General features: G+C 30.6%; 1 long non-coding RNA gene across 2 annotated transcripts; it reads right to left on the bottom strand.

The window, feature by feature from the left end:
* Positions 1 to 12,485: 12,485 nt before the first annotated feature.
* Positions 12,486 to 15,778, bottom strand: LOC133035681 (uncharacterized). Of its 2 annotated transcripts, XR_009686823.1 has the most exons (3): positions 15,554 to 15,778; positions 14,775 to 15,455; positions 12,486 to 12,711 (listed from the first exon to the last, which is right to left on the bottom strand). It is a non-coding gene; the product is annotated as an uncharacterized LOC133035681 (long non-coding RNA). The 2 variants fall into 2 exon arrangements; XR_009686822.1 differs by lacking the exon at positions 12,486 to 12,711 and having other exon boundaries at positions 14,468 to 15,455.
* Between the last annotated feature and the right edge of the window lie 7,355 nt (positions 15,779 to 23,133).

Genomic DNA, 23,133 nt, shown 5'->3' on the forward strand with positions numbered 1-23,133 from the left:
ACACACAATCCGGATTTTCACAAATAGGGTTAACCCCTGATTTCACATTCATAAAATAAATTCATGGCATTTCAAATACAGATAATCATATAGAGCTCGAAAAGAGCTTTCCAACGGTATAAAGAACGTCCCAAACGGAGTCCCGAGTCAAAAGTTATGGCCAAAATAAATTTCAGCATTTCCCGAAGAACTCCAACCGGAATTCCGGATGAACCAACCGGAATTCCGGTTGTCCGCGCAGAACACGACATTTCTCAATCTTTAAACCCCCAAAACTCACTCAAATCATTCCCACACATTCCCAAACTTTCCAGTAGCATCAATATATGTCATAATAAACATATTCCACAACTTAAACCCAACAATTGCACTAAAAATCAAAAAGTGCCATTAAAGCACCAAGCTTGAGTTCCATGAACTCAAGCTTGCTTTTCACAACCAATTTCACAATTAACCCACTTACAGCAGCTAGCAAATATTATAGGGTCTAAAACACATAATTATGCATCAAAATCCAACAATAAACCCCATAATTTCAGATTGCACAATAATCACAAATCATGCTTCAACTAGCAAAACTCCAAGTTCAAGAACATGAACTTTAACCCAACACATACTTATTCAATTTCCAGCAGTAAAACAATAGATAAAAAAAATAGATTAAGCATGTAAAACATCCTTGAATTGTACTCTAAGCCCAATCAAACACAAATCAAGAGATTAACACACAAATTATCAAGATTAAACATCCATTTCCCTAAACATGCAAACCAAGATCAAACAACTTAAAGCATGCTTTTTCCACAATAATTTCAGCAAGAATTCAACCATAAATTTCACATAAACTTAGCAAGAATCTACCTCAACTCCAAGCTCAAGAATTCACAACTTCAAAGCTCCAAAACAAGCTAAGAACCAAGCTTTTCTTCAAATTCAACTTTGAAATAATAAGAGGGTTTGGGAGAGAGAGGGGGTCGGCCAAGAGTGAAAGTAAAACCAGAATTTTGCATTTCATTTCATTAAATATCAATTTTAATCAAACATAGTAAATAGGGGTCAAATGACCAAAATGCCCTCATGGCTTATTATTCACATCTACACCCTCACAAGGGTAAATAAGTCATTTCATGCTCAATTAATTTCAAATAAATTTCAGATTATCATTCATCAAATAAAATGCCAAATTAACAATCCAATTTACATTTCGGGCCCGAACCCGGTTTGGCCCGAAATTCCCGGTTGTGACTATACCGCGCTAACCTGTCAGAACACACCTGAAAAGACAACACAGGTATACTATATAATAATATAGTTCCATTAAGCACGTAATCAAATTAATTTCATAATTTTACCCTTCTCGGGTCATAATTACTAAAATGCCCCTGGCTCACCAACGGGGTCTTAACATAATAAAATTCATATAATTTCACATATATTAAATTATATAATAATATAATTTCCTCAATTATACATAATTATCTAGTTAGGGTTTTGCTAATCCATTTCTTAATTCCGGGTATTACAATTACCCCCTCCTTATAGAAATTTCGTCCCGAAATTTACCTGAACAACTCCGGATATTTCTGCTGCATATCCGTCTCGAGTTCCCAAGTTGCCTCTTCTACTTTACTGTTCCTCCACAGTACTTTCACCAGTGCCACTGTCTTGCTTCTCAAGACTTTTTCTCTTCTTAAAGATCCCATGAGTTCCTCAACCTTCATTTTGCCAAAATCTTTCGCCTCTTCCATTGCAAGCAATTTTGTATCAAACCTGTCAGGAAGAACTCGAACAATTTTTCGAACCAAGACAGATTCATCTAGTTTTTCTCCCAAGGCAAAAAACTCATTAGAGATGTCAGATAATCTTTCATAGAAATCATTTAAAGTTTCAGTATCTGACATTCTCAATTCATCAAATCTAGTTTGAAGCATGGTAAATCGTGATCTCTTTACATCAGCAGTACCTTCAAATTGAATTTGAAGGATTTCCCATGCTTCTTTTGCAGATTCACAAGATGATATTAATTTAATAAAACCTTCACCAACACCATTAAAAATAGCATGTAAAGCCTTATTATTATAACCAGACAGTTTTTCATCTTCAGTGGTCCAACTGAGTTCAGATTTTACCTGAGTATTACCTTTTTCATCATTTTCAGTAGGTTGAGACCATCCTGTAAGAATAGCTCTCCATGCTTTCTCATCTTGCGATTTGATGAAAGCTCTCATCCTGACCTTCCAATAAGGATAATTCGACTCATTCAATAGAGGAGGTCTAGAGATGGAACTTCCTTCTGCAAACAAAGACATCTCACACAAAACAAGTTAAACGGAATAACCTCAAGATCTCACTAAGAATTTAGTGACTTGCTCTGATACCAATTGAAATTCCGTATTTTAATATTCCCAGTTTGATTATTTAATTAACTGATTAATTAAATGCGGAATAATAAAACTGGTACTAAAAACGATTTTACGTAGTTACGTAATGCAACTCGTAACTCCGGAGAAACCCGGAAAAACAAACGAGTGCATAAAAGTAAAAACACACAAGATTTTTGTACGTGGTTTCAACAATCCTTTCGCATTGTTACTAGTCCACGGGGCCACGCCCAGAGATAAGATTCATTAGATCGGTATCAAAAATACAAAGTAATTGACTTATGCATAAATAGACTCCCTCTTATTGTATGCCGCAAGCTTGATGTATTCCACCTACTAACCGAATCTTGATAAAACTCCAAGTGTTCGAACTCCCTTCGATCACCTTGAAGAGTGCTTGAATCCTCCCGATTCAAGGCTTAAAGGCTATCTCCCGAAAGCCTATACAACCATCTCCCGAAGGTTGTGTGCTTGTATCCTCCCGATGCAAGACTTCAAAAGCAATCTCCCGAAAGCTTGTAAATACCCTTCTCCCGAAGGTGCACTGATGTTCTTCTTCGTTGTAGACTTGAATACAGACTCAAGACAATACAAACAACAAATAAACAGAGTAAGAGTAGAACAACTCTTCTCTACAAATCAAAGACTCTCTTTTCTAAAGATATGAATGAAATTCAAAGATACAAGAGAGGTACCAAGAGAGGTACTAAACAAAGACACTCTTTCCTTAAGATATGAAAGCAATTCTAAGTGTGTGAAAGAGATACAAAACCTAGCAGCTATAGGATGTATTTATAATGAATATACATCTCATAGACAGCTTACATTCGGTCTGAACAAGACCTCAACCCACTAGAAACTTCCCTAAAATAATTCTTCAATCAGTCCAGGAATTTCCGTTTCTGTACCTACAGAATCGTGGGCAGTAACTACAACTTTCCTTTTATAGAAAAGGAAAGTTTAGCTCCGGTTTTCTCTTCAAGAAACCTGATCTTAGAAAATGGGAAACTCAACACAAGATCAGAATAACAGCTGGTTAGCAAAGAATCAATGTGTAATCAAAACTTACCATTTTTACCTCAATTTCCATAAATAGGAAAGCTAGACAACTTTCCTTTCAAGTTTGATTTACACAAATATGGAAACCATATCAATATATGCCAGCCGAAATATACATTAAATAATAAAATATTTTTGTCAATTAAATATGCCAAAAATGGAATTAACAAACTCTATTCAATAAATGATGCTTTGACTCTCGCCTACCGGGACACTGTATCAGTTTGTTGAAAACCTTGGAAATTATATAGGATTGTATGTTTTAGTATTTTCACTAGTCATTCCTACTTGCTATATGTTTATAATTTCTGAATTGTGTATGAATCTATATTGAACCATGTTATTTTCTGTTATTAAGTTGTAGTTTAATTTCGAATCTTCATTGTTGGTCTAACATGTTTGTTTTTCTAATGAGATAAATCCCTAATAGATTTTCACCATTAGACATACATAATAGTGTAAGATCTCGAAAGATAAGTATTGTATATGCGACATCTAACTGTTCATCAATTGATGACACCTTAGACTAGTATTTTTACAATATGAAACAAGAAGATTACATAAATAAGATTACTTTGACTTTCGCTAATCGAAGCATTGTTGGATTCTTATTTATAAACGAAATTATCCTAATTCCTCTTAGCTCATTCATTTCGAATTAGCTTCAAAACATATCATTGGATGAATGGTCTATAAATCATTTCATGTCATTATATTTTCTCTTCAGAAATTAAATGACCATATGATTATAATCCCGAAATTCTATTCCCAATTGATATAAATCCTCAATCTTAGAAATCTCCTACTTGTATGGGCAAATCTGACTTAGAGTTTGTATTAGTAGTGCTGGTCCAAGATAGAATTACTCATAATATTTGGTATAAATTTAAGTCTTTGACTTTAATTTTAGATTCCAAATAGAAATTTTCTTATATTTCTAATTCCAGAATACAATACAGTTACACTTTCTCAAGTGTTTAAATATCCATCTTCTATTAATGGATTAAAACTGTATGGAATATGAGTTAGGTATTCTGTGACCAGGATCCACTTGCAGTATTCTAAGAACTCTTTGATGTAACTAAACCTATGTCATCAATAGACACTACCATTTTTTTTAAACTATGGCATTTGTATCTTGTTCATAGTGGATTTGACAAGATCAATCTCTGCAAAGAGTTAATATGCCTATATCCACTGAAAGTAGTTCATCTCATTCGCAGATGGATGTACATTCAGGGGTGGATATGAGTTTTTCGTTGTATTCTTAAAACGATAACTCTAGATTATACCTTTTAGCCAGAAATTTGAAATGTTTAAAAAATTTCATTAATTTCTAGCAATGGTTAAAACCATTAAGGTAAGTGGTTAAAGATCTTGCGAACTGATAGGGGTGGAGAAATAGTTAGTAGATATGCAGTTCAAAGATCATTAAATTGATTTTTGAATTATATCCAAACTTACCTCCCCAGAAATTTCGAGTTGCATATTGATGATTAGTTACTAGTCGTTGCCTAAATCCTTCTATGGTAATACAATTTCAGAATGATGTAATGGTTGTACACTTAATGTAAATCATTACTAGATTCATGGATGACCTAATCAAAATCTTAAGAAAAGCTAGAACTGTTAACCATGGTTTGTTAGCTTTTCTAAGTGATTAGGGGTGGACCATCCCATTGTCAATAGATAAGAAAGTGTTTGTTCAAACAAATACTACTTTTCTAAGAAAATGACTAAGTCTGAAAAACAAGTAGCAAATAAAGGAGATATTTAATTCTTGATTCCAAAAGTGTTCTATCATCTTATATGACATATGATGATCCCACTGCCTCTGTTGTCTTGTCAGAACCGAAGAGATTAATACCATTTAGTTTTCTTCGACATAATTCACGGTACCTTGTCGTAGTGGGAGAGTTTTTAGGAACTCACCTTCTTATGACTTGGGAGACAGTAGTGATTAAAATCCATTGTGAGTTTAAACAAGTAATGGATTGTCAAGATAAGAAACTAAGAAGAAAGCCAATAGAACTATGGTTTAATCCATTCACATGGAATAACCTAAAGTTTCTATTACAAGGACATAAAAGGAAATTTTAGTTAATAAGTCTATTCTATAGACTTAACAAAACTTCCTGTTCCTAGTATTATAGGTTTGAGTTTATCTAAACCTATGGCTTGTGGTATACCTGGTAATTACTTACTCTAATGCAAGCAACTTACTTTAGTAAGATGCTGAAGCATTTTCTTTCTAATGGCAATCTATAGAAGCTTCACAACTTCTTAGGTATAGATTTTATTTATCTAAGGAAAAGTCTTAACTATTCCAGAAAAGATAAAGCCATGAAAGAATTTCTTAAATCAACAGTGAGAGGTCTTAGATATGCTTTTGTATGCCTTAGACCAGACACCTGTTGTTGAGTGGGAGTAATGAGTAGGTATCAGATTAATCCAAGAGAAGAACATTGGAAGACAATCAAGTAAGTCTTAAGATAAAGAAGAGGAACTATATGTTAGTCTATAAGGGTGTGTTTAAAACTCTTAGACTACACCATATCAGATTTCGAAATTTTCCTTTGTGCTAGAAAATCTTTCTGATAAGATGGTGGTTACTCTGGGGGTGGAATAGTGATTTTGGAGAAGTGTAAAAACCTATCTGAAGTCTCTAGGTCTACCAGAGAGGGACTGAATGTTAAAGCTGTAGGAAAGGTACTTATTCAGTCTAAGGAAAGTTCTATACATCTTTGGCACCATTCTAAATTGCCTTAAACTACTAGTGTTAATTTCCTGATTAACCAAAAGTAGTTGCCAAAGGTATAGAATCCAGTATCCCAAGAGAGTAGACATATAGAGAGGAATTTCACATTATCAATGATTTTGTGATTAAAGGAAGAGTAATAGTGGAGAAAAGGTTGTGGTTAATTCAACCTTTCAGATCCTATTACGAGGAGTTTACTACTGCTACACTTGATTTGCATATCAAGGTGTTGAGATTATTTGAAACACACTTTTTGTTTTATATTAGTGCAAGTGGGAGTTTGTTGGGTTTTATGCCCTAAATAAAACTCATTTCAATATAATCAGATTTACTTATTAATATAGATCAGAAATAACATTTAATGTTGCATGGTTCACATGATTTATTTCATGATTATATTTACATAATGTATAGATTCATCTGAAACCCTTTTCACATACTTTATCCTGTTTATTGTGCCGTCAACACATTGGAAAGTAAACATGACTATGTGAATAAAGTTTCCTAGATTTATCAGACATAGGGTTTTACTGATATGATAATCTACAACAGAGTTTACTTGCATTTGGAGAAGTGCTATGTTCTTTCCAGAGCATTGGTTAAAGTAAAGCTCAGGTTGGATGCATGGAGTATGCATCGGAAGGGACCGATATTGAACTTTGACTTAGATTTATTAAATTTACCGTAATATCTATTCAAGTCAATATCGCCTAGTTGATCCTAGATCAAATGATCTTAATCCTGATATGATTAGGCTCAATCTCGAGAGGCTATTCGTGTTCTTTGATTTGTTAGTTAAGCCTACTTTTAGGTCAGGGTGATACGTACATTTTGGGAACACGGTAGTGCAATTGAGTGGGAGCGCTATCATAAACATGGAATCTATAACTTCTATCTGGCGAATAGTAAGCAAAGGATGATCTCCTTCGAGCTTGACCAAACGAACATAAATGGTGGAGTACTCATTTCACAAAAGCTGAAATATCATTTATACGGGGTCAAGTGTTTTAAGGAATAAATACATTGTAGGGTGTAACGGTAATTTAATCCCTTTACAGTGTAGATCATTCATATAGAGGATCATTGATCACATTAGGATTATAACAATGGATAACTAATGATGTGTCTATATGGTGGAACATATAGAGCATTCTATATACTGAGAGTGCAATTCTAAGTTCTATGCGTGGATTCAACGAAGAATTAATAAGTTAGTGAATTTTAGTGCTAAATTCTTGATCTACTTATTGGAAGCTCGGTTATATAGACCCATGCTCCCCCCACTAGTTGAGATAATATTGCTTGTAAGACTCATGTAATTGGTTTTGATTAATCAATTATAATTCACAAGTTAGACTATGTCTATTTGTGAAATTTTCACTAAGTAAGGGCGAAATTGTAAAGAAAGAGTTTATAGGGGCATATTTGTTAATTATGATACTTTGTATGGTTCAATTAATAAATATGATAAATGACAATATTATTTAATAATTATTTATAGTTATTAAATAATTAGAATTGGCATTTAAATGATTGAATTAGGAAATTGGCATTTTTGAGAAAATCAGATACAAAAGGTGTTAAAATTGCAAAATTGTAAAGCCCAAGGCCCAATCCACTAATGCTTGGCCGGCCACCTATTGTAGCTTTTTAAGTTGATTTTTTTCATTATTTTAATGCCATATAATTCAAACCTAACCCTAGTGGAATGCTATAAATAGATAGTGAAGGCTTCAGGAAAATCACACTTTTCTTCAGACTTTCTGAATCAGAAAAAAACTGAGCCTTCTCTCTCCCTATCTTTAGCTGACCACTCTCTCTCTTCTTCCTTAGAATTTCGAAATCCTTAGTGATTAGAGTAGTGCCCACACACATCAAGCAATACCTCAATCATAGTGAGGAAGATCGTGAAGAAAGATCATCAGCAAAGGAGTTTCAGCATCAAAGATTCAGAGAAAGAGATCCAGGTTCAGATATTGATAATGCTCTGCTACAGAAAGGAATCAAGGGCTAGATATCTGAACGGAAGGAGTCATTATATTCCGCTGCACCCAATGTAAGGTTTCTTAAACTTTATATGTGTTTAATTTATCGTTTTAGAAAGTTCTTATTTAGGATGTTAATAAACATACTTGTGAGTAGATCTAAGATCCTGGTAAAATAATTTCCAACAAAAAATTTCCTAGTTGTAAGGGTTAGTCAAGCCCGTTAATTTGGCTCAATAGTTGAACTCAAAACTAATTCTATAGCTTTGAAGACCAAGGACGTAGTTGGCTTAGTTCCACCGAACCTTGTAAGAAGTAAGAGTTTGTAATTTCTATCCCTAAACTCCTTACATTTCAAGTTTATTATTTTCTTATACTAGTGTGTATCTATGTGATTGCATTAAATTGAATATTTTCATAAATAGTCTTTGGAGTTTTTAAATTTCTGAAATTAGTTTAAATTTTCAATTCACCCCCTCTTGAAAATATATCTTGGGCTAATAAATTATAGTTAATTTAATTTTTAAGAAAAGAATTTTGACATGTTGGTAACCTGTTATTACAGGTCAACAAAAATATAACCATCATGGTTACAATAAAAATATAACCATTGAATAGTCACCCAAATATATATATTAATAATTATTATTATAGACGTTTTTAAGAGATATTTTTTTAAAAGATATTTTTAAGAGATATTTGTTATAATAGATTAGGGATATTTAAATAATAGAATTAATTAAAGAATTTAATGACTTGAAAAAAAAAATAGGAATGATTTTTTTGAATTGTACTGAAATATTTTTCTTAATTAATTAATCAATTAATAAAATATTAAACAAGAGAAAATTAAGTAAAATATAGATAAACGTACTAACTAAAAATAAACAAAAAAAAAAATATATAAAATATTACACACTATAATAATAATTAGAAACTAATTTTTTTAAATTTTAGATGGTTATCAAATATAAATTCAACTTGATATAGTATATTAAATTGTGGTTATTTAAATTTATAAAACAAATGAATGATATTATACACTAAAAAAGGGATAATTACATATATAAGACATTAATTTTTGTAAAAATTTTATATTTTTATGTTCAATTTTTTTTTTTTATATTTTTACAGTATTTTATAAAAATACGAGAAAACAGCAAAAAAACTACATGAAAGTAATAAGAAAACAACATCAAACTTTCAAACTACATGAAAAAATAATTACAAATTAAAATTTTCAAACTTTTAGATATTTATACTGCAATTTAACTTAATATAATATCCTTAAATTATGATCATTTAATTTTATATACGTAATTATAGCTATTACTGTAGGTGGTATTAAGTTTATTAGAATTATTTAAAAGAAAAAAAAAACACAAATTTGTAACAAATTATTAAATTCAAAATATAATTGAGAAATATGAACTCTACAATATTTTTTTAATCTTATAGAAAAAGAATATAAAATTTGACTAGTTACTCATATTATTAAGAAATACTGTATAAAAAATATCAATTAAAATCTTATTACATCTTAATTACTCAATTATCATAAATCAAAAACATATATTTTTTTCTCATATATAATTTGAAATATATATATATATATATATATGGAGAAGGTTCCAATGGTTACATTAAATATGTAACCATGATGATTACATTAAATATGTAACCATGATGGTTACATTAAATATGTAACGATGATGGTTACATTTATTTTTAGTCGTTGGATCATTATTAGACAGTTATGATTAATTTAAAAAATTACTAATAAATTACCTGCAACTTGATACTAACCTGATTTGATTTATTTTCTTAAAATAAAAAAAAATTATAAATATTAATTTCTAAAAAGGTTTTATTAAATACTTTAATTAAAATATAATTTATTTAAGTCTAAAAATAGAAATTTACCTATTAGTGACCTGTTATAACAGGTTATAAAAAAATGTAACCATCATGGTTATATTTTTATTATAACCATTGAATACTCACCTATATATATATAAATATATATATATATATATTTATAAAGTTGAGACATAAGATGATGATTTGATACTTTAAAATTACTACAAATACTCTTATCTATTTTCTGCTTAGCTCATTGCATAGTAATTAACTCATAATGATTGAGACATAAGGTGATTGACATAATGGTTTTCTTCTATAATAGGTAACTCATTATTTGATTTATTTTATGTAGAGAGCAAACCTAATTGCAGTGATAGTGGTAACTACAAGTGAGATACGGTGATGACATCAATTTTTAATGCAGTGGCAACTACAAGTGAGATATAGTAAGGACAACGAGTTTGAATATAGTAACAACAATAAATGAGATATGATGATGACAACGATTTTGAAATTATATGATAAGTTTTCTATATATTTATTAATTATCATTTTAGATCTCTATTTTATATGAGGATTCTTCACTGTTTGATTTTTTTTTTTTGTTTTAATTATAACATTTGATAATATCTCTTTGTTTACTTTTATTTTTAAATAAGAAATGGCATGATGAATTTTTCTACTATATTAATTTATTTTTTAAATAAAAAATAGAACAATTATTCTTATTATTAAAATAAATTATATCAAAAATATTAAAAAATTTGAAATTTGATTTACTGTTATGAGTTAATGTTATTTGCATTTTTGTTAGCATGATACGTGAATTTTAATTAAAGATGTTCAAGGAGTCATCAGCTGCCCAACTCCCTCAATTGATGCTCCGGGAAAACAAAGGCCCTCATCTCGTGGGAAGAGTCTCTGTGAAGGGGAGTTCTCAGACTGCTGGCCATGCGAAGGGCATCCGTGAACTAAAGTCTCACTCCATTCCAAGAGCTGAAGCCATTTGTTCCCGCGAGCCGTATGGATTCTCTATAGTAAGGTCAAGGCATTCTGAGACACAACAAATCGGGCTATGCCTTTAGCCCGATGAAGCCTCACCCATACGTGTCAGACTACGGACCTAGGGACCAGGCTCTCCTCAGGTACAAGGTCAAAGGTTGTTTCCCACAACACGCCATTGTACAAACATGCGTGTCCTAGTGTACCTGACGAAACAAACCAACGGCTAGGGTTAGAGGAAATTCAAAAAGGAGAAACCCTGAAGTGACACGCATCCGAAGCTCGAGTTGTACAATCTGATGCACTTAAATGCCACATGAGAAATATGCCACCTACCAATTTGATGGTGGGATTTTTCCCCAACGATGACCCATCCAAGGCAGCCCATGCAAACAAGCTGGCGTATAAATACCCCATAAAAAGCACAAGGGAGGGATGACCTTCTCTTTCACATGGAAGATCCATTCTTCATCATCCCATGACAAACACATGTCTGTAACCCTACTATTAACTCCAGAATATTCCTACTAAGCATCCTCTTCTTCAAAAGGAACATGGTGAAAAGGAGTTTTAGTCCATTGTATCTTTATTTGTATAAACAATTACCGACGAAAGAGCCTAATAAAATGGATTCGTGAACTAAGGATAGTTAATGCTTGAACCACGTAAAAATCTCTTATTTGTTATTTCACTATTTACTCTATTATTATTTTCTTAAGTTCAAAAAATATTTAGTTGCTGAAAAACTCGATAAACAGTTAATGATTACTAAACAAAATACAATCGCACGCCAAGCGTGATTTATTTTCTAGTTTTTATAATATAATTGCAAATAAATTTTAAATTTCAACGAGCAAGAAACCAAAACTAATAAAACACACTCCTTGAATGCTTTAGCTTCATTTTTTTTAATCAACTAAAATAGGGGAAGTTAAAGACTATTTTGATAGTAGTATATATCTACTAAGATATTTTATGGACAAATTTTGGTTACTATTATTTCAAGGAACAAGATCCACGAAAAGAGGGGAAGAAAATAAATCGAATTTAAAAAAGAGCCAATATTATGTTTTTATTTATGTGGGGAGGGAGGGCCCACTTATTTTGTGGTGATACAGACCCCTCCATGTGGTCTGTTGGGTGAAGAAGAAGAAGAATGTGTTCTCCCATACCTTATTTTAGTCTTACACACTGTACTTTGAACACAAGTTATAACTATAGGCTTTCTCTATCCAAATTTACTTTGTGTTACTTCTCTATTCTATTCAATGTGTTTGAAATCACACTAGTAGTGTCCATCTCAACTCTCTAGTCTCTACAGCTATAAATGATATATAATCTGAATAAACTTTGACCCTATTACAGATGACATCCAATGGGAAGTTACTTTCAAAAGAAAAAAATGCACACTATTTTTTTTTTTTTTTTTGACAAAGTGATTTAAATCACTCATAAATTTACGACGCCCATGTCCGCCACCGGCGCTGGAATCTCCTCGAACCAGGATAGCTCATCGTCTAACCGCAGAGCATGCTTTGCCAACCATGAGCCGCTAAAATCTTAGAGCGAGCCCCATGGGACAAAACTGCCCCCGGAAATTTAGACAATAAAGCTATAACATCTTCAAACAACGCTCCTAACTCAATAAATACTGAAGTTCCACCTGAAAAAATAATATCAAAAAAAAAAACATAAAACTTTAATTAGAAAACTATTCAAATTGAAGAGAATCAACCAACCACCAAGACTAAGCAACTAGATCTCCCTATAAAATACTAGAACTAGCCAAAGGGATTACCCTTTGGCTAGTAACAACTAAATTATAGCATTCTACTTCATAACCTTCATAGGATCCCTATATCTTACTCTTACTCTTTTAAAATCAAACATAAATAAAATTTTCCTTTTAATATCCATTATTCCTTAAATATTCAAAATATTATATACTAATTATTTCATTTTATCTCTTAAAAATATTACTTATTTATAGAATAAAACATGTCAAAATTCTTAAGTAAGTCAAATTATTTATTATTTTATTTATAGCGTAAAACATGGTATCTATAATCTTTATTCAAGCTAAATTAAACTAAAATTGTATTAATATCCTTAAAATTTAAGATTGCACTTTTTACATTCAAAAGTACCATTTTTCTTATACCACTTCATCATACATTTAATTAATAATATTAAATTAATATTAATTAATCCAATTCGGTATTATGACATAATGCTTCTTTATTTATTATTTAAATAAATAACCTCCTAATTATTATACCATTTAAATTATTATAAAACTATTCATGTTAGTATCTTCCTATACAACTAATAAGGCAATAATCTCAATCTTCATTAGCATTTACTTCCCATTTATTTCAATATCTTCCCAAAAATAAAAAATAAAATAAAACAAAGTATACTCAATTCACAATTAATGTCCCTACCTCTAATTTATTACAAAATCCCACATTTATAATTTATTACCAAATTAATATTATGTTATCTATAATAAACTAATAAGGCAATAATCTCATAATTATATATCATAATTGTTAGCTATTAAATTTTATAATATTTTTACAATTCATGATATCTTGTAATTTTAACCAATTACCCTAAATAATTAGGGACCAGCCATAAATCATACGTTAAAACCTTAAAAGGCACCAAATCCATAAACAATGGCGCAGCTCATCCATCAAATTTGTACTTCCATTTCTTCCATCAAAAAACTAATACCACTCATCCAGAAATTCTTTAAAAATACAAATAAATATAATAATTTTGGTACATTCCCAAAATATTGACAACAAACCAAATTTTTATAATAATTTGACTTCCCAAATATATCTGAACCAATATATTCTCATTAGACCATTAGTGTTTCCACCTCCCTTTATTACAAGATCCTCAAGATTCTTATTCTTCAATTTACTTAATTAATTATAATATTAGAATCTCAATACTAAAATTCTAAACACTTTCCTTTTATGTTGAAAATTCCTAAAAAAATATAAACCAAAAGATAGCTAATAGGAATTAGCGATTAAAGTAAACGCTCTTAAACATTATTTCAGTTAAAAATATTCTTTAAAACATACCTTAACCAAAATAATCCTTTTATTCCGACTAATAAATCTGTATAGTGCATAACTTATTAACTTTAAAATATTAATGTGTCAAAATTTTCTTATACATTCAATACCGAAAAACGTGAAAATATAAACAAACTACCCTAAATACTTAGGGGCCCAACCATATAATAGGTGCTAAAGCCTTGTAAGGCGCCAAAGCCTTGTAAGGCGCCAAAGCCATAAATAATGGCGCAAAATAGAACAAAATCAATATAAAACAAACCTATAACAAAAAAAGAAAACATTGAAAAAAGAAAGAATAAAAAAGAGTTGTGAAACAAAAGAAAGAAAAACATTGAACTCATTTACAGCAACAAACGATAGACAAAGAAAATTGAAATAGAAAACTCTTAAGGTAACTTGAACAATGAATCTGATCAAGAGGTATTAAACTACAGAAAAGTTGCTTCAAAATCGTGATCACTGGTCCTTAATATAACCAATTCTTTCACGAATCACACAGATTATATCCAACAGTATATACACCAACTAAAACACTATCACAATTCACATAATATCGAAATACGGCTATATAAAATGGAATGAATTCAGTCTACAAAAAAGAAAAAAAGAAAACCAGCGAGATATTTACCGTGATAGTTTGTTGGAGGATCAAAACGATGGAGAAGTAAGTACTGGGGATGCGATCACGAATAAAGATGAAGAAATAGGAAGGTTGAAGTATTGTGAGAGGTAGGAGTAATAAGAAGAGAGAGGACACAAAAAATGTGGTACTTGTAAGTAATCATTTTTTCTAACCATGATTAAACTACATATGTATCATAAGCTTGTTGGGATGATCGAGTCTCTAATTAGAAAATCTCGTTTGGTATGGTCCAACTTAGTTGCTCCCTGTTTCCATCCGAAGGCCAAAACCAATAGACATATCACAATCACAACCACTATTGTAACCATACTTTGCTCTTCAGATTAATTATTACCACTATCACCTGTTCATAATCATAAATAGCATTTCTAAGAAAAATTGTCAATATATATATTTATATGTATGACTATGAAATTGAGAGGGTTAATAAAAAAATTTGAGAATTTGGGCATGGAAAAAATCTTCAGATGAGTTTGGATTTAAAGGCCCAGCAACTATATCTACTAACTACAATATCCAGAAAAAATTAAACTAAAAAAGCCTAATTTTTTTTTTTAGATTTACTCCGAGATCCATAGAGCTTCAATGTCGGTGACCACGAACTGGAACCACGGATGAGCTTCAAACGCCGTCGATCACGAACTGGGACCACGGACGCCGAGAACCCTACAGAGAGAGAGAGAGAGAGAGAGAGAGAGAGAGAGAGAGAGAGAGAGAGAGAGAAACAGAACAGAGAAAAAAGAAAATACACATATCGATCTAACCTTGGTTTCCTGGGATCTCGATCGTCGAGGAGAAAGGTGGATTGAAGATGAGTCAGAGAGAAGACGACCGAGGTGGAGAGACGACGAGTCGATGACTGGGGTTTTGGATGATGGAGAACTCAAATCTGTGGAGCTTGGCCGCCATTTTCCGTTCATCGTTCGACGTTCGAGACGCAAAAGGAGAAGAAGAAAGAGAGAGGCTATCACGAAGATCGGAGAGGAGAACTGCTCAAATTCTATTTTTAAATTCTACTCAAATTCAAAAGAGTGAATAAAAGAAATAATTGACAAGAAAACGATATCTATGGTCTATTCAAAACTAGTAAACATGGCATGAAGACAAGGCTATAATGGTGGAACATGAATCTAGTCAAAAGGAGTGATTGCCTAGGACCCATTTCTATTAATACACTTACACCTTAGTCAACTGCGTTTCAAGACCGAGTAAGAAAATTTCATGAGAAAGATATATTAATATACGATCCTCTAATAATATTTGGAGGTATTGTCAAGTAAGATATATTAAACCTCGTGGGAAACTTAGACCATTTGAATCACCTCGTAAAAACGTTTTCTAAGAACAAGCTCTAAAATTTCATGAAAACCAAAGGCAAATTCATGTCTCTGCTAAATAGGCATCTTAGTATTCCTTCTTTAGTGTCTAGGATTAAAAAACAAGCCTTTTGTTAGCAATTATTTAAGTCTGCCTAATTGTTTTGACAGAACTAAAAGATCTTCTTTCTAGTTTCTAAGTATAGGGTCAAAACTCTTTTTTTTTTTTTTGACGCGGTGATCAAAATCACACATGATTAACAAAGCGGTAATCCATAATCAGCGGCGGCACCTCCTCGAACTAGGATAGCTCATCGTCTAACCGAAGGACATGCTTTGAGAAACCATGAGCAGCAGAATTTCTTATCGCAAGCCACATGGGACCCCGGAAATTTAGACGATAAAGCTATAACATCCTCAAACAGCACCCACAGCTCATTTAAACACCTTTTCTTTGTTGATAGCTGAAAAAACAAACAACACCAAGCAACAACAGGTATTAGAAGAGACAATCCTTGAATTAAACTTACTCGACAAAGTCTCTATAGTTGTAGGCCCTCCACAAAATTGACGATAAATAAAACTCTATTACTACATAATTTAATTAAAAAATAACTAAAATAAAATAAAGATATAGTAAAAAATCCATATTATAATATAAAACAATTCATAAATATAAAGACTTGAAATACTTATCTGTCAAAACTGAAAGGTCGTTGATGTAGAAGCCAAGAGCACAAAATAGGGTAGTTTTGTGGTACAGTCAATGGGTCAAAACTCATTTGAACACTTGGAATAATAGAGCTTTTCCTAAAACTAGAAAGGAAGTGCTTCTTAAAGCTATTGTTCAAGATCTACCTTCCTATGTTATGTCATGTTTTAGGATTTTAGTTGCCATTTGTTCTTTTTTTTTTTTTTCTTTTTGAATGGAAAATGCAAATTTTATTAACCATCAATCTCACCTATCAAGCAAGGTAGCAAATTAGTTGGAACATCCTCCCATCAGAAGCGACAACCAAAGTATACATAAAATCTCGAGTAAAATTATGAGCCACTATATTATTTGATCGCTTAATAAAAACATAGAAATATTTCTCAAAGCAATAAGTAAAAACTTACAATCATTAATAACCTCACCAAAGAAAGAGATCATCGTAACAGAACTCTTCAAAGCTTGAATCACAGTCAGACAATCGGTTTCTAGTACCACATTTTGCCATGAATATTTCTTATCCAATTGAGCGCCCTAAGAACCCCATAGCTTTAGCTAGTTATGGAGTAACAGAAACATTGTAAGAGTTGGTACAACTGTCAATCTGAAAGCCTCTCTCATCACAGGCTACTATCCCAATTCCATATTTCCTCCCATCCTCAAAGAAAGCAGTGTCGACATTGACCTTAAATTCAATATTTGTTCTAAGATTGTGTTGATTTTATAGTACTACATCAGGTACACGACGGAATAAAAGTTTTTGATTATCATCGTACCATATCTTCTGGATCACTATATGTATATGTATTATATCTAAAAAAAAAGAATAAACAAAAAAGATAATTTACTTTTTGAAGTCTATCAGGGTATCCTCGAGTCTTTTCGTATGTTGTATCATTAGTTGATCTCGAAATACTCACACGGTAGTCTTCCAGATCTTTCACCACATACAAGGACTAGTGTGGGCTAGTAGGATAAAATGTATATAAAGTTCTTGTTAAATTCTCAACAAATGAGCAAGAACTATTCTATAGTGCTGATGGAGAGAAAAGATTAATTAAATTAATCCTTAAGCTTACCAAAGATAATACGTATCAGTTTTTAGTTTATATGGTATATTTAAATTAAAAGTAATAAAGGTTTTTATCAAATTAATTATTTAAAGGGGAACTACCCCATATACTATTTTTTTTAACTTTTTTTTTTCAAATTTACAATTTTAATTTCTAAAGTGGTTGCAGCGCTAGTTAGAATAGAGGTTTCTATACGATTTTTTGTTGCAATTCAGGTTGCAGCGCTAGTTACAATAGGGGTTTCTATGTAGAATTTCGTAAAAATACAAAAAAATACAAAAAAAAAAAACTGTTTTGAAGTATAAAAATGAAAAAGCCCCTTATTTAAATGTAAATTATTTATTAAATCATATTAATTAATTATTTGAATAAAAAAATATAACTAAATTAGTTATAGATATTTATTTCCTATAACCAATTGAGGGAATCTCCCAACTACTTGAGGGAATCTCCCAACCACTTGAGAGGAAATCTCTCAACTACCTTGAGAGAATATTTCAACCAACAAAAGTATCTATAACTACTTTTTAAATTGAAAATGAAATAAATATTTATCATTTGAACTTTTAGTAAGTATAGAATTATATTTACTGAGTTTTATTACAGTATTTATTAATGTAATCAATTCCAATGATGAGCGCTCCTTGTGTCGGTTCGTAATTAATTTTGGTCAAATTACTATTTTACGCTTCTAATTACTTCTTTATATTTTAGTACTATTAGTTCACTAGTGAAAGTATAATTTAGATCCAATCTCAATTTGTGCAAAACTTTTAAGTTCCAAAATTAACATTTAAAGGGAACCTACAGTCAATCCATTAAGAAAGTCAAGATTCTATGATTGTAGATCATGTTCCCAGTCATCCATATTATTAGATTCCCAAAACAGAAGTTGTAAGAATCATCTTCTCTATGAAACTTTAACGAGTAAATCAAAGAAACTAATAACATAAACAGGAGTTCATGATGTTGGAAACTTGTTTTACTAGGATCTTATTTACTATTCATGTATAATGTGAATTCCTGAAATAACAAAATAAATACACGTGTTATAGAAAACTTTACTATGGTTGCAGCGGAATATATGACTCCTTCTGTTTAGATCTCTAGCCCTTGATTCCTATTTGTAGCAGAGTATAATCAAGATCTGAACTTGAATTCTCTTTCTGACAACAAATAGACTACATAATTTTTCTCACTATTCTCAGTATTACCTTGAATTGTGAGGGAATCTCTCAACACTAAGGAGCATGAAATTTTGTGAAAAAAAATCAAGAGAAGTTTTGAAAATATAAAATTAAAATTAATTGCCTTTCTTTTGATACAGTTTGTTAGACAAGAGAGAGTCATGAGTGTTAGAGTCAAATATCATTATGTTTAATATATAAGGAGATACTAGGGTTAGGTTTTAGAATAAATAGGCTGAATTAAAAATGAAAAATTTACACCCTATACTGTATAATTTTATTTTATTATTTTTACTGTGACACACATATTTTTACAAAAATAGTGTCCATTTTTTTTGAGAGAGAGTGATTTGAATCACACTTGATAATCGTCGACGAGGAAGAATTTCCAGTTAACAAGCTAATTGTTTAGCCAAAGATATACAAAGTCAGAATATGAGTCACTACAAGCAAAGCAACGTATGTAAGACCAAGTTATCTCGAAAGTTTAGACAAAACAACTTGAGACCACCTTTAAGAGGCATTTGATATAAACAGCCAATTGATGTCCATTTTTTATATTGTGTGATGTGTTTGGTTTAAAAACTTTATTTTTCACTTTCTTTTGCCATTTGTCATGCCATGAGCTCCTTTTCATCTTTCTTTCATTTTTAAAAAACAAATGTTGATTTGATTGGCTTTGTCACATCTATAACAACTTTCAAGCTTTTTCTTTTTTTTTTTTTAAAAAAAAAATAAAAATAATATAAAGCTTATATTTATCATCCAAAACGTTATCTTCTTCATTCATATTCTCGTCTCCTTTTTCTTTCAATTTTTTCTTCTTCTTCTTTTTATTTTTTTCTCTTGTTTTTAAAATACATCCATATTTTTTGTGTTGTTTGTGGTTCAAGTATGGTTTTTCTGTTGGTTATTATCTTTTTTATCAGTTTTTTTTTTCTTTCAAAAACTATTTTCCCTCCCATTGAAGATTCATACTTTGATTTTGATCTTGAAGAAGAAGATTTGGAGATAGCCAAATAGATGAAGGTATTTATGTTTTTTTAGGGTTTTTATATTTTCTTGTTTAGTTTTTTTTTGTTATTATCCTGTTTTTACTATTCTATGTTTCTTATTGTATACATTTTTTTTTTTTTTTTTTATGTTTTCTTGCAATTGTTTCGTTGTTGTTCTGACTTGTTTTTTCGAGTTAATTTTTTTTAAAAGATAAATACACATTACCCCAAACTCATTACTTATTGTTCTTCTTATTTTCATCATCTTCAAAATTTTCACCTTCTTCTTAAGCATACTTTTTGAGTTGTTTACCTGTATTTGTTTGAAAAATTGATTCATATTTTTTCAATTGTGGTTACGGATGGTTGTTAACTTAGTTTTTACCATTTCAGATAAGTTTATATTTTTTTGACAAGGAAAGTAACAAAGATATATATCTTTTTATTTTTGATAAAGATAGTGAAACTGACACGTAATTATCTTTGGGAGGTGTGAGGGGAGGTTTAATCATCTTATTGTTGTTTATGCCTTTTTACTATGTTTTGTTTTCAATTTTTTTTTATGCAGTTTAGGATTTTCTATTTTTTTTGTATTTGTTTTAGAGTTTTTGTTTGTGCATGTTCAGTGTCAAATATCAATTTCGGATTTTGTTCATTGCTCTCTGATTTTGTTAAATTTTATATGTTTTGTTGTTCTATATATGTTATTCAGTTTTTAGTATTATATTGATTTTTATGTTTTTTAATGGTTTTTTTTTTTATTGTTCTGAATGTTTTTTAATGTATTTAGTGTAAGGAGAAATTTTCACAGGTGAAGATTCCCTCTCATGATGTTATGGAAGTTCTCACTAGTAAAAAAGTTATTGAAGTATAATATTTTTTCTGTGATTATATATGGTTATTTTATTTTTATAGTTATACTGTTGTTTTAGTTATTTTTTATGTTATTATTCTAGGATTGGAGTCTTAAATATTTATGTTCTGGATGAATAATTATCGTGTTTCAGCTATTTTACTGTTGATCGGTTGTTTCTGATCGTAACTGTTGAGAATGATGAGGTTTTAGTCATTTTGGCCAAGACTCAGTATAATAGAAAAAAATTAGCCTAGGATAGTATAAATGTAAAATTCTCCGTATCACAATATTTTTGTAATATTTCCCTTATTTTTCAGTATATATGTAAGTTTTCTATTAAGAAAATATATTATGGCTTAAAAACACAAGCCCATGGCCGAAATCTCTCTAAGGTCTATGTGTTTGAATTTATTTATTGTTTTCCTTAATGAAACCGTCTTTTCTTTCTTCAAAAATCCCATTTATCTATTCTAATTATTTAAATGTTAAAGTTATCTATTTAATAATTATAATTAATTACTACACAAAATTAATACTTAAATATATTTATTAATTAGACTATCCAAGGTTACATAATCAGTGAATTGTTGGGTTTTGTGCCCTAAATAAAACTTATTTCAATATAATTAAATTTACTAATTAATAAAAGATCAGAAATCATTTTATGTTACATGGTTCACATGATTTATTTCATGATTATGTTTAATGTATAAATTATATTAAATCTAGAATATATATAAATTTATATATTTGTTCATGACTATAGTGTCGTCAGCACAGTGGAATATAATCATGATTATATGTTCAAAAGTTTAATTCCCATGATTTGTCAATTCACTGGATTTAGACTGACAGGATAATCGGCGATAAGGTATACTTACACCTTGGATAAGTGTTATGTCATTTCTAGGGTATTGGCAAAGTTTATCAATATTGGATGTATAGAGTATACATTGGAAGGGACCGATATTGATCCTAGATAAGATATCATAAATTTACTGTTATATCTTTCTAAGTCAATATCAATGGTTGATCTTAGGTCTAACGCCAATTTTCCAATTTCATCACTTAAATGTCAATTCTAATTATTTAATAACTAAAAATTAATTATTAAATAATATTGTCATTTAATGTATTTATTAATTAGACTAATAAAGTCTCTTAATAAATAAATAAAATAAATAAAACCTAGAATCTCTTTTCTTCACAATTTTGCCCTTGCTAAGTGAAAATTCATAAACTAGACATAGTCTAATTTTAGAATTCTAATTAATTAACTAAAATCAATTATCTGGGTCTTACAAGCAGTATGGTCTCAACTAGTATGGGGACTATGAGCCTATATAACCGAGCTTCCAATAAGCAGACCAAGCATTTACCAGGTAAATCCACTGACTTATTAATTCCTTGTTGCATCCACGGATAGAACTTGGAATTGCACTCTCAGTCATATAGAACACTCTATATGTTCCACGATATAGATACGCTATTAATTATCCATTGTTATAATCCCAATACTCAATGATCCTTTATAGATGATCTACATTGCATAGGGATAAAATTACCGTTACACCCTTTCAATGTATTTTATCCTTAAAACACTTGCCACCTATAAATATATTATAGAGAATTAATATAGTCACTAAAATGAATGTTCTATCATTTATCTCTATTTAGCAAGCTCAAAGGAAATCATCGTTTCACTTCTAAATACCTATAGAAGCTATAGATTCCATATCTATGATTAGCGCTCCCACTCAATTGCACTACCATGTTCCCAAAATGTACGTATCACCCTGACCAAAAAGTAGGCTTAACTAACAAATCAAAGAACATGTATAATACTCTTGAGATCGAACCTAACCATATCAGGATTAAGATCATTTGATCTAGGATCAACTAGGTGATATTGAATTGAATAGATATTACGGTAACTTTATCATATCTAATCAAAGTTCAATATCGGTCCCTTCCAATGTATACTCCATACACCCGATACTGGTAAACTTTGCCAATGCCCTGGAAAGGACATAACACTTATCCAAGGTGTAAGCATACCTATCGCTGATTATCATGCCAGTCTAAATCCAGTGAACCGACAAATTAGGGAATTAAACTTTCGAACATATAATCAAGATTATATTCCACTGTGCTGACAACACTATAATCATTAACAAATACATATGTTCTGGACTTAATAGAATC

This window comes from Cannabis sativa, chromosome 3, assembly GCF_029168945.1.
Source record: "Cannabis sativa cultivar Pink pepper isolate KNU-18-1 chromosome 3, ASM2916894v1, whole genome shotgun sequence".
NCBI classification, from domain to species: domain Eukaryota; kingdom Viridiplantae; phylum Streptophyta; class Magnoliopsida; order Rosales; family Cannabaceae; genus Cannabis; species Cannabis sativa.